This window comes from Hypomesus nipponensis, chromosome 20 (genome assembly GCF_054491055.1).
Source record: "Hypomesus nipponensis isolate SF chromosome 20, ASM5449105v1, whole genome shotgun sequence".
NCBI lineage: Eukaryota > Metazoa > Chordata > Actinopteri > Osmeriformes > Osmeridae > Hypomesus > Hypomesus nipponensis.
The window spans coordinates 1,427,501-1,435,000 of NC_140380.1; the positions used below are offsets into that span (position 1 = coordinate 1,427,501).

The following is a 7,500-nucleotide window of genomic DNA, read 5'->3' on the forward strand; positions in this document are numbered from 1 at the left end:
ACCTTGCATTGTCAATTGCTAAATCTGTATATGGATAAGTAGCCTATGGTTGTCAACTTATTTCGTACGGCCATACCAGCCTGGCAACGCCCGATCTCGTCTGATCTCGGAAGCTAAGCAGGGTTGGGCCTGGTTAGTACTTGGATGGGAGACCGCCTGGGAATACCAGGTGCTGTATGCTCTTTTGCTCATTCACTTAGAAACTGAAATCTTGCAATATGCACAAGTAGTCCTTCATGAAAGGGGCTGGAAGCTGTTTTCATTTTGACACGAGAGAGAGAGAGAGAGAGAGAGAGAGAGAGAGAGACTACCTTGCATTGTCAATTGCTAAATCTGTATATGGATAAGTAGCCTATGGTTGTCAACTTATTTCGTACGGCCATACCAGCCTGGCAACGCCCGATCTCGTCTGATCTCGGAAGCTAAGCAGGGTCGGCCCTGGTTAGTACTTGGATGGGAGACCGCCTGGGAATACCAGGTGCTGTATGCTCATTCACTTAGAAACTGAAATCTTGCAATATGCACAAGTAGTCCTTCATGAAAGGGGCTGGAAGCTGTTTTCATTTTGACACGAGAGGGAGAGAGAGAGAGAGAGACCACCTTGCATTGTCAATTGCTAAATCTGTATATGGATAAGTAGCCTATGGTTGTCAACTTATTTCGTACGGCCATACCAGCCTGGCAACGCCCGATCTCGTCTGATCTCGGAAGCTAAGCAGGGTTGGGCCTGGTTAGTACTTGGATGGGAGACCGCCTGGGAATACCAGGTGCTGTATGCTCTTTTGCTCATTCACTTAGAAACTGAAATCTTGCAATATGCACAAGTAGTCCTTCATGAAAGGGGCTGGAAGCTGTTTTCATTTTGACACGAGAGAGAGAGAGAGAGAGAGAGAGAGAGACTACCTTGCATTGTCAATTGCTAAATCTGTATATGGATAAGTAGCCTATGGTTGTCAACTTATTTCGTACGGCCATACCAGCCTGGCAACGCCCGATCACGTCTGATCTCGGAAGCTAAGCAGGGTCGGGCCTGGTTAGTACTTGGATGGGAGACCGCCTGGGAATACCAGGTGCTGTATGCTCTTTTGCTCATTCACTTAGAAACTGACATCTTGCAATATGCACAAGTAGTCCTTCATGAAAGGGGCTGGAAGCTGTTTTCATTTTGACACGAGAGAGAGAGAGAGAGAGAGAGAGAGACTACCTTGCATTGTCAATTGCTAAATCTGTATATGGATAAGTAGCCTATGGTTGTCAACTTATTTCGTACGGCCATACCAGCCTGGCAACGCCCGATCTCGTCTGATCTCGGAAGCTAAGCAGGGTTGGGCCTGGTTAGTACTTGGATGGGAGACCGCCTGGGAATACCAGGTGCTGTATGCTCTTTTGCTCATTCACTTAGAAACTGAAATCTTGCAATATGCACAAGTAATCCTTCATGAAAGGGGCTGGAAGCTGTTTTCATTTTGACACGAGAGAGAGAGAGAGAGACCACCTTGCATTGTCAATTGCTAAATCTGTATATGGATAAGTAGCCTATGGTTGTCAACTTATTTCGTACGGCCATACCAGCCTGGCAACGCCCGATCACGTCTGATCTCGGAAGCTAAGCAGGGTCGGGCCTGGTTAGTACTTGGATGGGAGACCGCCTGGGAATACCAGGTGCTGTATGCTCTTTTGCTCATTCACTTAGAAACTGACATCTTGCAATATGCACAAGTAGTCCTTCATGAAAGGGGCTGGAAGCTGTTTTCATTTTGACACGAGAGATAGAGAGAGAGAGACTAACTTGCATTGTCAATTGCTAAATCTGTATATGGATAAGTAGCCTATGGTTGTCAACTTATTTCGTACGGCCATACCAGCCTGGCAACGCCCGATCTCGTCTGATCTCGGAAGCTAAGCAGGGTCGGGCCTGGTTAGTACTTGGATGGGAGACCGCCTGGGAATACCAGGTGCTGTATGCTCTTTTGCTCATTCACTTAGAAACTGACATCTTGCAATATGCACAAGTAGTCCTTCATGAAAGGGGCTGGAAACTGTTTTCATTTTGACACGAGAGAGAGAGAGAGAGAGAGACCACCTTGCATTGTCAATTGCTAAATCTGTATATGGATAAGTAGCCTATGGTTGTCAACTTATTTCGTACGGCCATACCAGCCTGGCAACGCCCGATCTCGTCTGATCTCGGAAGCTAAGCAGGGTCGGGCCTGGTTAGTACTTGGATGGGAGACCGCCTGGGAATACCAGGTGCTGTATGCTCTTTTGCTCATTCACTTAGAAACTGACATCTTGCAATATGCACAAGTAGTCCTTCATGAAAGGGGCTGGAAGCTGTTTTCATTTTGACACGAGAGAGAGAGAGAGAGAGACTACCTTGCATTGTCAATTGCTAAATCTGTATATGGATAAGTAGCCTATGGTTGTCAACTTATTTCGTACGGCCATACCAGCCTGGCAACGCCCGATCTCGTCTGATCTCGGAAGCTAAGCAGGGTCGGGCCTGGTTAGTACTTGGATGGGAGACCGCCTGGGAATACCAGGTGCTGTATGCTCTTTTGCTCATTCACCTAGAAACTGACATCTTGCAATATGCACAAGTAGTCCTTCATGAAAGGGGCTGGAAGCTGTTTTCATTTTGACACGAGAGAGAGAGAGAGAGAGAGAGACTACCTTGCATTGTCAATTGCTAAATCTGTATATGGATAAGTAGCCTATGGTTGTCAACTTATTTCGTACGGCCATACCAGCCTGGCAACGCCCGATCTCGTCTGATCTCGGAAGCTAAGCAGGGTCGGGCCTGGTTAGTACTTGGATGGGAGACCGCCTGGGAATACCAGGTGCTGTATGCTCTTTTGCTCATTCACTTAGAAACTGAAATCTTGCAATATGCACAAGTAGTCCTTCATGAAAGGGGCTGGAAGCTGTTTTCATTTTGACACGAGAGAGAGAGAGAGAGACCACCTTGCATTGTCAATTGCTAAATCTGTATATGGATAAGTAGCCTATGGTTGTCAACTTATTTCGTACGGCCATACCAGCCTGGCAACGCCCGATCTCGTATGATCTCGGAAGCTAAGCAGGGTCGGGCCTGGTTAGTACTTGGATGGGAGACCGCCTGGGAATACCAGGTGCTGTATGCTCTTTTGCTCATTCACTTAGAAACTGACATCTTGCAATATGCACAAGTAGTCCTTCATGAAAGGGGCTGGAAGCTGTTTTCATTTTGACACAAGAGAGAGAGAGAGAGAGAGAGACTACCTTGCATTGTCAATTGCTAAATCTGTATATGGATAAGTAGCCTATGGTTGTCAACTTATTTCGTACGGCCATACCAGCCTGGCAACGCCCAATCTCGTCTGATCTCGGAAGCTAAGCAGGGTCGGGCCTGGTTAGTACTTGGATGGGAGACCGCCTGGGAATACCAGGTGCTGTATGCTCTTTTGCTCATTCACTTAGAAACTGACATCTTGCAATATGCACAAGTAGTCCTTCATGAAAGGGGCTGGAAACTGTTTTCATTTTGACACGAGAGAGAGAGAGAGAGAGAGAGAGACCACCTTGCATTGTCAATTGCTAAATCTGTATATGGATAAGTAGCCTATGGTTGTCAACTTATTTCGTACGGCCATACCAGCCTGGCAACGCCCGATCACGTCTGATCTCGGAAGCTAAGCAGGGTCGGGCCTGGTTAGTACTTGGATGGGAGACCGCCTGGGAATACCAGGTGCTGTATGCTCTTTTGCTCATTCACTTAGAAACTGACATCTTGCAATATGCACAAGTAGTCCTTCATGAAAGGGGCTGGAAGCTGTTTTCATTTTGACACGAGAGAGAGAGAGAGAGAGAGAGAGAGAGAGAGAGAGAGAGAGAGAGAGAGAGACCACCTTGCATTGTCAATTGCTAAATCTGTATATGGATAAGTAGCCTATGGTTGTCAACTTATTTCGTACGGCCATACCAGCCTGGCAACGCCCGATCTCGTCTGATCTCGGAAGCTAAGCAGGGTCGGGCCTGGTTAGTACTTGGATGGGAGACCGCCTGGGAATACCAGGTGCTGTATGCTCTTTTGCTCATTCACTTAGAAACTGACATCTTGCAATATGCACAAGTAGTCCTTCATGAAAGGGGCTGGAAGCTGTTTTCATTTTGACACAAGAGAGAGAGAGAGAGAGAGAGACTACCTTGCATTGTCAATTGCTAAATCTGTATATGGATAAGTAGCCTATGGTTGTCAACTTATTTCGTACGGCCATACCAGCCTGGCAACGCCCAATCTCGTCTGATCTCGGAAGCTAAGCAGGGTCGGGCCTGGTTAGTACTTGGATGGGAGACCGCCTGGGAATACCAGGTGCTGTATGCTCTTTTGCTCATTCACTTAGAAACTGACATCTTGCAATATGCACAAGTAGTCCTTCATGAAAGGGGCTGGAAACTGTTTTCATTTTGACACGAGAGAGAGAGAGAGAGAGAGAGAGACCACCTTGCATTGTCAATTGCTAAATCTGTATATGGATAAGTAGCCTATGGTTGTCAACTTATTTCGTACGGCCATACCAGCCTGGCAACGCCCGATCACGTCTGATCTCGGAAGCTAAGCAGGGTCGGGCCTGGTTAGTACTTGGATGGGAGACCGCCTGGGAATACCAGGTGCTGTATGCTCTTTTGCTCATTCACTTAGAAACTGACATCTTGCAATATGCACAAGTAGTCCTTCATGAAAGGGGCTGGAAGCTGTTTTCATTTTGACACGAGAGAGAGAGAGAGAGAGAGAGAGAGAGAGAGAGAGAGAGAGAGAGAGAGACCACCTTGCATTGTCAATTGCTAAATCTGTATATGGATAAGTAGCCTATGGTTGTCAACTTATTTCGTACGGCCATACCAGCCTGGCAACGCCCGATCTCGTCTGATCTCGGAAGCTAAGCAGGGTCGGGCCTGGTTAGTACTTGGATGGGAGACCGCCTGGGAATACCAGGTGCTGTATGCTCTTTTGCTCATTCACTTAGAAACTGACATCTTGCAATATGCACAAGTAGTCCTTCATGAAAGGGGCTGGAAGCTGTTTTCATTTTGACACGAGAGAGAGAGAGAGAGAGAGAGAGAGACTACCTTGCATTGTCAATTGCTAAATCTGTATATGGATAAGTAGCCTATGGTTGTCAACTTATTTCGTACGGCCATACCAGCCTGGCAACGCCCAATCTCGTCTGATCTCGGAAGCTAAGCAGGGTCGGGCCTGGTTAGTACTTGGATGGGAGACCGCCTGGGAATACCAGGTGCTGTATGCTCTTTTGCTCATTCACTTAGAAACTGACATCTTGCAATATGCACAAGTAGTCCTTCATGAAAGGGGCTGGAAACTGTTTTCATTTTGACACGAGAGAGAGAGAGAGAGAGAGAGAGACCACCTTGCATTGTCAATTGCTAAATCTGTATATGGATAAGTAGCCTATGGTTGTCAACTTATTTCGTACGGCCATACCAGCCTGGCAACGCCCGATCACGTCTGATCTCGGAAGCTAAGCAGGGTCGGGCCTGGTTAGTACTTGGATGGGAGACCGCCTGGGAATACCAGGTGCTGTATGCTCTTTTGCTCATTCACTTAGAAACTGACATCTTGCAATATGCACAAGTAGTCCTTCATGAAAGGGGCTGGAAGCTGTTTTCATTTTGACACGAGAGAGAGAGAGAGAGAGAGAGAGAGAGAGAGAGACCACCTTGCATTGTCAATTGCTAAATCTGTATATGGATAAGTAGCCTATGGTTGTCAACTTATTTCGTACGGCCATACCAGCCTGGCAACGCCCGATCACGTCTGATCTCGGAAGCTAAGCAGGGTCGGGCCTGGTTAGTACTTGGATGGGAGACCGCCTGGGAATACCAGGTGCTGTATGTTCTTTTGCTCATTCACTTAGAAACTGACATCTTGCAATATGCACAAGTAGTCCTTCATGAAAGGGGCTGGAAACTGTTTTCATTTTGACACGAGAGAGAGAGAGAGAGAGAGACCACCTTGCATTGTCAATTGCTAAATCTGTATATGGATAAGTAGCCTATGGTTGTCAACTTATTTCGTACGGCCATACCAGCCTGGCAACGCCCGATCACGTCTGATCTCGGAAGCCAAGCAGGGTCGGGCCTGGTTAGTACTTGGATGGGAGACCGCCTGGGAATACCAGGTGCTGTATGCTCTTTTGCTCATTCACTTAGAAACTGACATCTTGCAATATGCACAAGTAGTCCTTCATGAAAGGGGCTGGAAGCTGTTTTCATTTTGACACGAGAGAGAGAGAGAGAGAGAGAGAGAGACCACCTTGCATTGTCAATTGCTAAATCTGTATATGGATAAGTAGCCTATGGTTGTCAACTTATTTCGTACGGCCATACCAGCCTGGCAACGCCCGATCACGTCTGATCTCGGAAGCTAAGCAGGGTCGGGCCTGGTTAGTACTTGGATGGGAGACCGCCTGGGAATACCAGGTGCTGTATGCTCTTTTGCTCATTCACTTAGAAACTGACATCTTGCAATATGCACAAGTAGTCCTTCATGAAAGGGGCTGGAAGCTGTTTTCATTTTGACACGAGAGAGAGAGAGAGAGAGAGAGACTACCTTGCATTGTCAATTGCTAAATCTGTATATGGATAAGTAGCCTATGGTTGTCAACTTATTTCGTACGGCCATACCAGCCTGGCAACGCCCGATCTCGTCTGATCTCGGAAGCTAAGCAGGGTCGGGCCTGGTTAGTACTTGGATGGGAGACCGCCTGGGAATACCAGGTGCTGTATGCTCTTTTGCTCATTCACTTAGAAACTGACATCTTGCAATATGCACAAGTAGTCCTTCATGAAAGGGGCTGGAAGCTGTTTTCATTTTGACACGAGAGAGAGAGAGAGAGAGAGAGACTACCTTGCATTTTCAATTGCTAAATCTGTATATGGATAAGTAGCCTATGGTTGTCAACTTATTTCGTACGGCCATACCAGCCTGGCAACGCCCGATCTCGTCTGATCTCGGAAGCTAAGCAGGGTCGGGCCTGGTTAGTACTTGGATGGGAGACCGCCTGGGAATACCAGGTGCTGTATGCTCTTTTGCTCATTCACTTAGAAACTGACATCTTGCAATATGCACAAGTAGTCCTTCATGGAAGGGGCTGGAAGCTGTTTTCATTTTGACACGAGAGAGAGAGAGAGAGAGAGAGAGAGAGAGAGACTACCTTGCATTGTCAATTGCTAAATCTGTATATGGATAAGTAGCCTATGGTTGTCAACTTATTTCGTACGGCCATACCAGCCTGGCAACGCCCGATCTCGTCTGATCTCGGAAGCTAAGCAGGGTCGGGCCTGGTTAGTACTTGGATGGGAGACCGCCTGTGAATACCAGGTGCTGTATGCTCTTTTGCTCATTCACTTAGAAACTGACATCTTGCAATATGCACAAGTAGTCCTTCATGGAAGGGGCTGGAAGCTGTTTTCATTTTGACACGAGAGAGAGAGAGAGAG

At 47.1% G+C, this 7,500-nt stretch overlaps 22 non-coding genes and 3 pseudogenes across 22 annotated transcripts; all 25 read left to right on the forward strand.

The window, feature by feature from the left end:
- Nucleotides 1-62: 62 nt before the first annotated feature.
- Nucleotides 63-181, forward strand: LOC146242841 (5S ribosomal RNA). The gene has a single exon (XR_014737785.1). It is a non-coding gene; the product is annotated as a 5S ribosomal RNA (ribosomal RNA).
- Nucleotides 182-371: 190 nt separating this feature from the next.
- On the forward strand, nt 372-490 carry LOC146242842 (5S ribosomal RNA). Its single transcript, XR_014735070.1, has one exon. It is a non-coding gene; the product is annotated as a 5S ribosomal RNA (ribosomal RNA).
- A 170-nt stretch (nt 491-660) lies between these two features.
- Nucleotides 661-779, forward strand: LOC146242843 (5S ribosomal RNA). The gene has a single exon (XR_014737798.1). It is a non-coding gene; the product is annotated as a 5S ribosomal RNA (ribosomal RNA).
- Nucleotides 780-963: 184 nt separating this feature from the next.
- On the forward strand, nt 964-1,082 carry LOC146242844 (5S ribosomal RNA). The gene has a single exon (XR_014739181.1). It is a non-coding gene; the product is annotated as a 5S ribosomal RNA (ribosomal RNA).
- A 182-nt stretch (nt 1,083-1,264) lies between these two features.
- On the forward strand, nt 1,265-1,383 carry LOC146242845 (5S ribosomal RNA). The gene has a single exon (XR_014737810.1). It is a non-coding gene; the product is annotated as a 5S ribosomal RNA (ribosomal RNA).
- Nucleotides 1,384-1,555: 172 nt separating this feature from the next.
- On the forward strand, nt 1,556-1,674 carry LOC146242846 (5S ribosomal RNA). The gene has a single exon (XR_014739182.1). It is a non-coding gene; the product is annotated as a 5S ribosomal RNA (ribosomal RNA).
- A 174-nt stretch (nt 1,675-1,848) lies between these two features.
- Nucleotides 1,849-1,967, forward strand: LOC146242847 (5S ribosomal RNA). Its single transcript, XR_014737488.1, has one exon. It is a non-coding gene; the product is annotated as a 5S ribosomal RNA (ribosomal RNA).
- Nucleotides 1,968-2,143: 176 nt separating this feature from the next.
- LOC146242848 (5S ribosomal RNA) lies at nt 2,144-2,262 on the forward strand. Its single transcript, XR_014737489.1, has one exon. It is a non-coding gene; the product is annotated as a 5S ribosomal RNA (ribosomal RNA).
- Nucleotides 2,263-2,436: 174 nt separating this feature from the next.
- On the forward strand, nt 2,437-2,555 carry LOC146242849 (5S ribosomal RNA). Its single transcript, XR_014737490.1, has one exon. It is a non-coding gene; the product is annotated as a 5S ribosomal RNA (ribosomal RNA).
- A 178-nt stretch (nt 2,556-2,733) lies between these two features.
- Nucleotides 2,734-2,852, forward strand: LOC146242850 (5S ribosomal RNA). The gene has a single exon (XR_014737491.1). It is a non-coding gene; the product is annotated as a 5S ribosomal RNA (ribosomal RNA).
- A 172-nt stretch (nt 2,853-3,024) lies between these two features.
- LOC146242851 (5S ribosomal RNA) lies at nt 3,025-3,143 on the forward strand. The gene has a single exon (XR_014739864.1). It is a non-coding gene; the product is annotated as a 5S ribosomal RNA (ribosomal RNA).
- Nucleotides 3,144-3,321: 178 nt separating this feature from the next.
- On the forward strand, nt 3,322-3,440 carry LOC146242852 (5S ribosomal RNA; annotated as a pseudogene).
- Nucleotides 3,441-3,620: 180 nt separating this feature from the next.
- LOC146242853 (5S ribosomal RNA) lies at nt 3,621-3,739 on the forward strand. The gene has a single exon (XR_014739183.1). It is a non-coding gene; the product is annotated as a 5S ribosomal RNA (ribosomal RNA).
- A 208-nt stretch (nt 3,740-3,947) lies between these two features.
- Nucleotides 3,948-4,066, forward strand: LOC146242854 (5S ribosomal RNA). Its single transcript, XR_014737494.1, has one exon. It is a non-coding gene; the product is annotated as a 5S ribosomal RNA (ribosomal RNA).
- A 178-nt stretch (nt 4,067-4,244) lies between these two features.
- On the forward strand, nt 4,245-4,363 carry LOC146242855 (5S ribosomal RNA; annotated as a pseudogene).
- Nucleotides 4,364-4,543: 180 nt separating this feature from the next.
- On the forward strand, nt 4,544-4,662 carry LOC146242856 (5S ribosomal RNA). Its single transcript, XR_014739184.1, has one exon. It is a non-coding gene; the product is annotated as a 5S ribosomal RNA (ribosomal RNA).
- A 206-nt stretch (nt 4,663-4,868) lies between these two features.
- Nucleotides 4,869-4,987, forward strand: LOC146242857 (5S ribosomal RNA). Its single transcript, XR_014737495.1, has one exon. It is a non-coding gene; the product is annotated as a 5S ribosomal RNA (ribosomal RNA).
- A 182-nt stretch (nt 4,988-5,169) lies between these two features.
- Nucleotides 5,170-5,288, forward strand: LOC146242858 (5S ribosomal RNA; annotated as a pseudogene).
- Nucleotides 5,289-5,468: 180 nt separating this feature from the next.
- On the forward strand, nt 5,469-5,587 carry LOC146242859 (5S ribosomal RNA). Its single transcript, XR_014739185.1, has one exon. It is a non-coding gene; the product is annotated as a 5S ribosomal RNA (ribosomal RNA).
- Nucleotides 5,588-5,777: 190 nt separating this feature from the next.
- LOC146242860 (5S ribosomal RNA) lies at nt 5,778-5,896 on the forward strand. The gene has a single exon (XR_014738693.1). It is a non-coding gene; the product is annotated as a 5S ribosomal RNA (ribosomal RNA).
- A 176-nt stretch (nt 5,897-6,072) lies between these two features.
- On the forward strand, nt 6,073-6,191 carry LOC146242861 (5S ribosomal RNA). Its single transcript, XR_014740282.1, has one exon. It is a non-coding gene; the product is annotated as a 5S ribosomal RNA (ribosomal RNA).
- A 182-nt stretch (nt 6,192-6,373) lies between these two features.
- On the forward strand, nt 6,374-6,492 carry LOC146242862 (5S ribosomal RNA). The gene has a single exon (XR_014739186.1). It is a non-coding gene; the product is annotated as a 5S ribosomal RNA (ribosomal RNA).
- Nucleotides 6,493-6,670: 178 nt separating this feature from the next.
- Nucleotides 6,671-6,789, forward strand: LOC146242863 (5S ribosomal RNA). The gene has a single exon (XR_014737496.1). It is a non-coding gene; the product is annotated as a 5S ribosomal RNA (ribosomal RNA).
- Nucleotides 6,790-6,967: 178 nt separating this feature from the next.
- LOC146242864 (5S ribosomal RNA) lies at nt 6,968-7,086 on the forward strand. Its single transcript, XR_014737497.1, has one exon. It is a non-coding gene; the product is annotated as a 5S ribosomal RNA (ribosomal RNA).
- Nucleotides 7,087-7,274: 188 nt separating this feature from the next.
- Nucleotides 7,275-7,393, forward strand: LOC146242865 (5S ribosomal RNA). The gene has a single exon (XR_014739853.1). It is a non-coding gene; the product is annotated as a 5S ribosomal RNA (ribosomal RNA).
- The last annotated feature ends 107 nt before the right edge of the window (nt 7,394-7,500 follow it).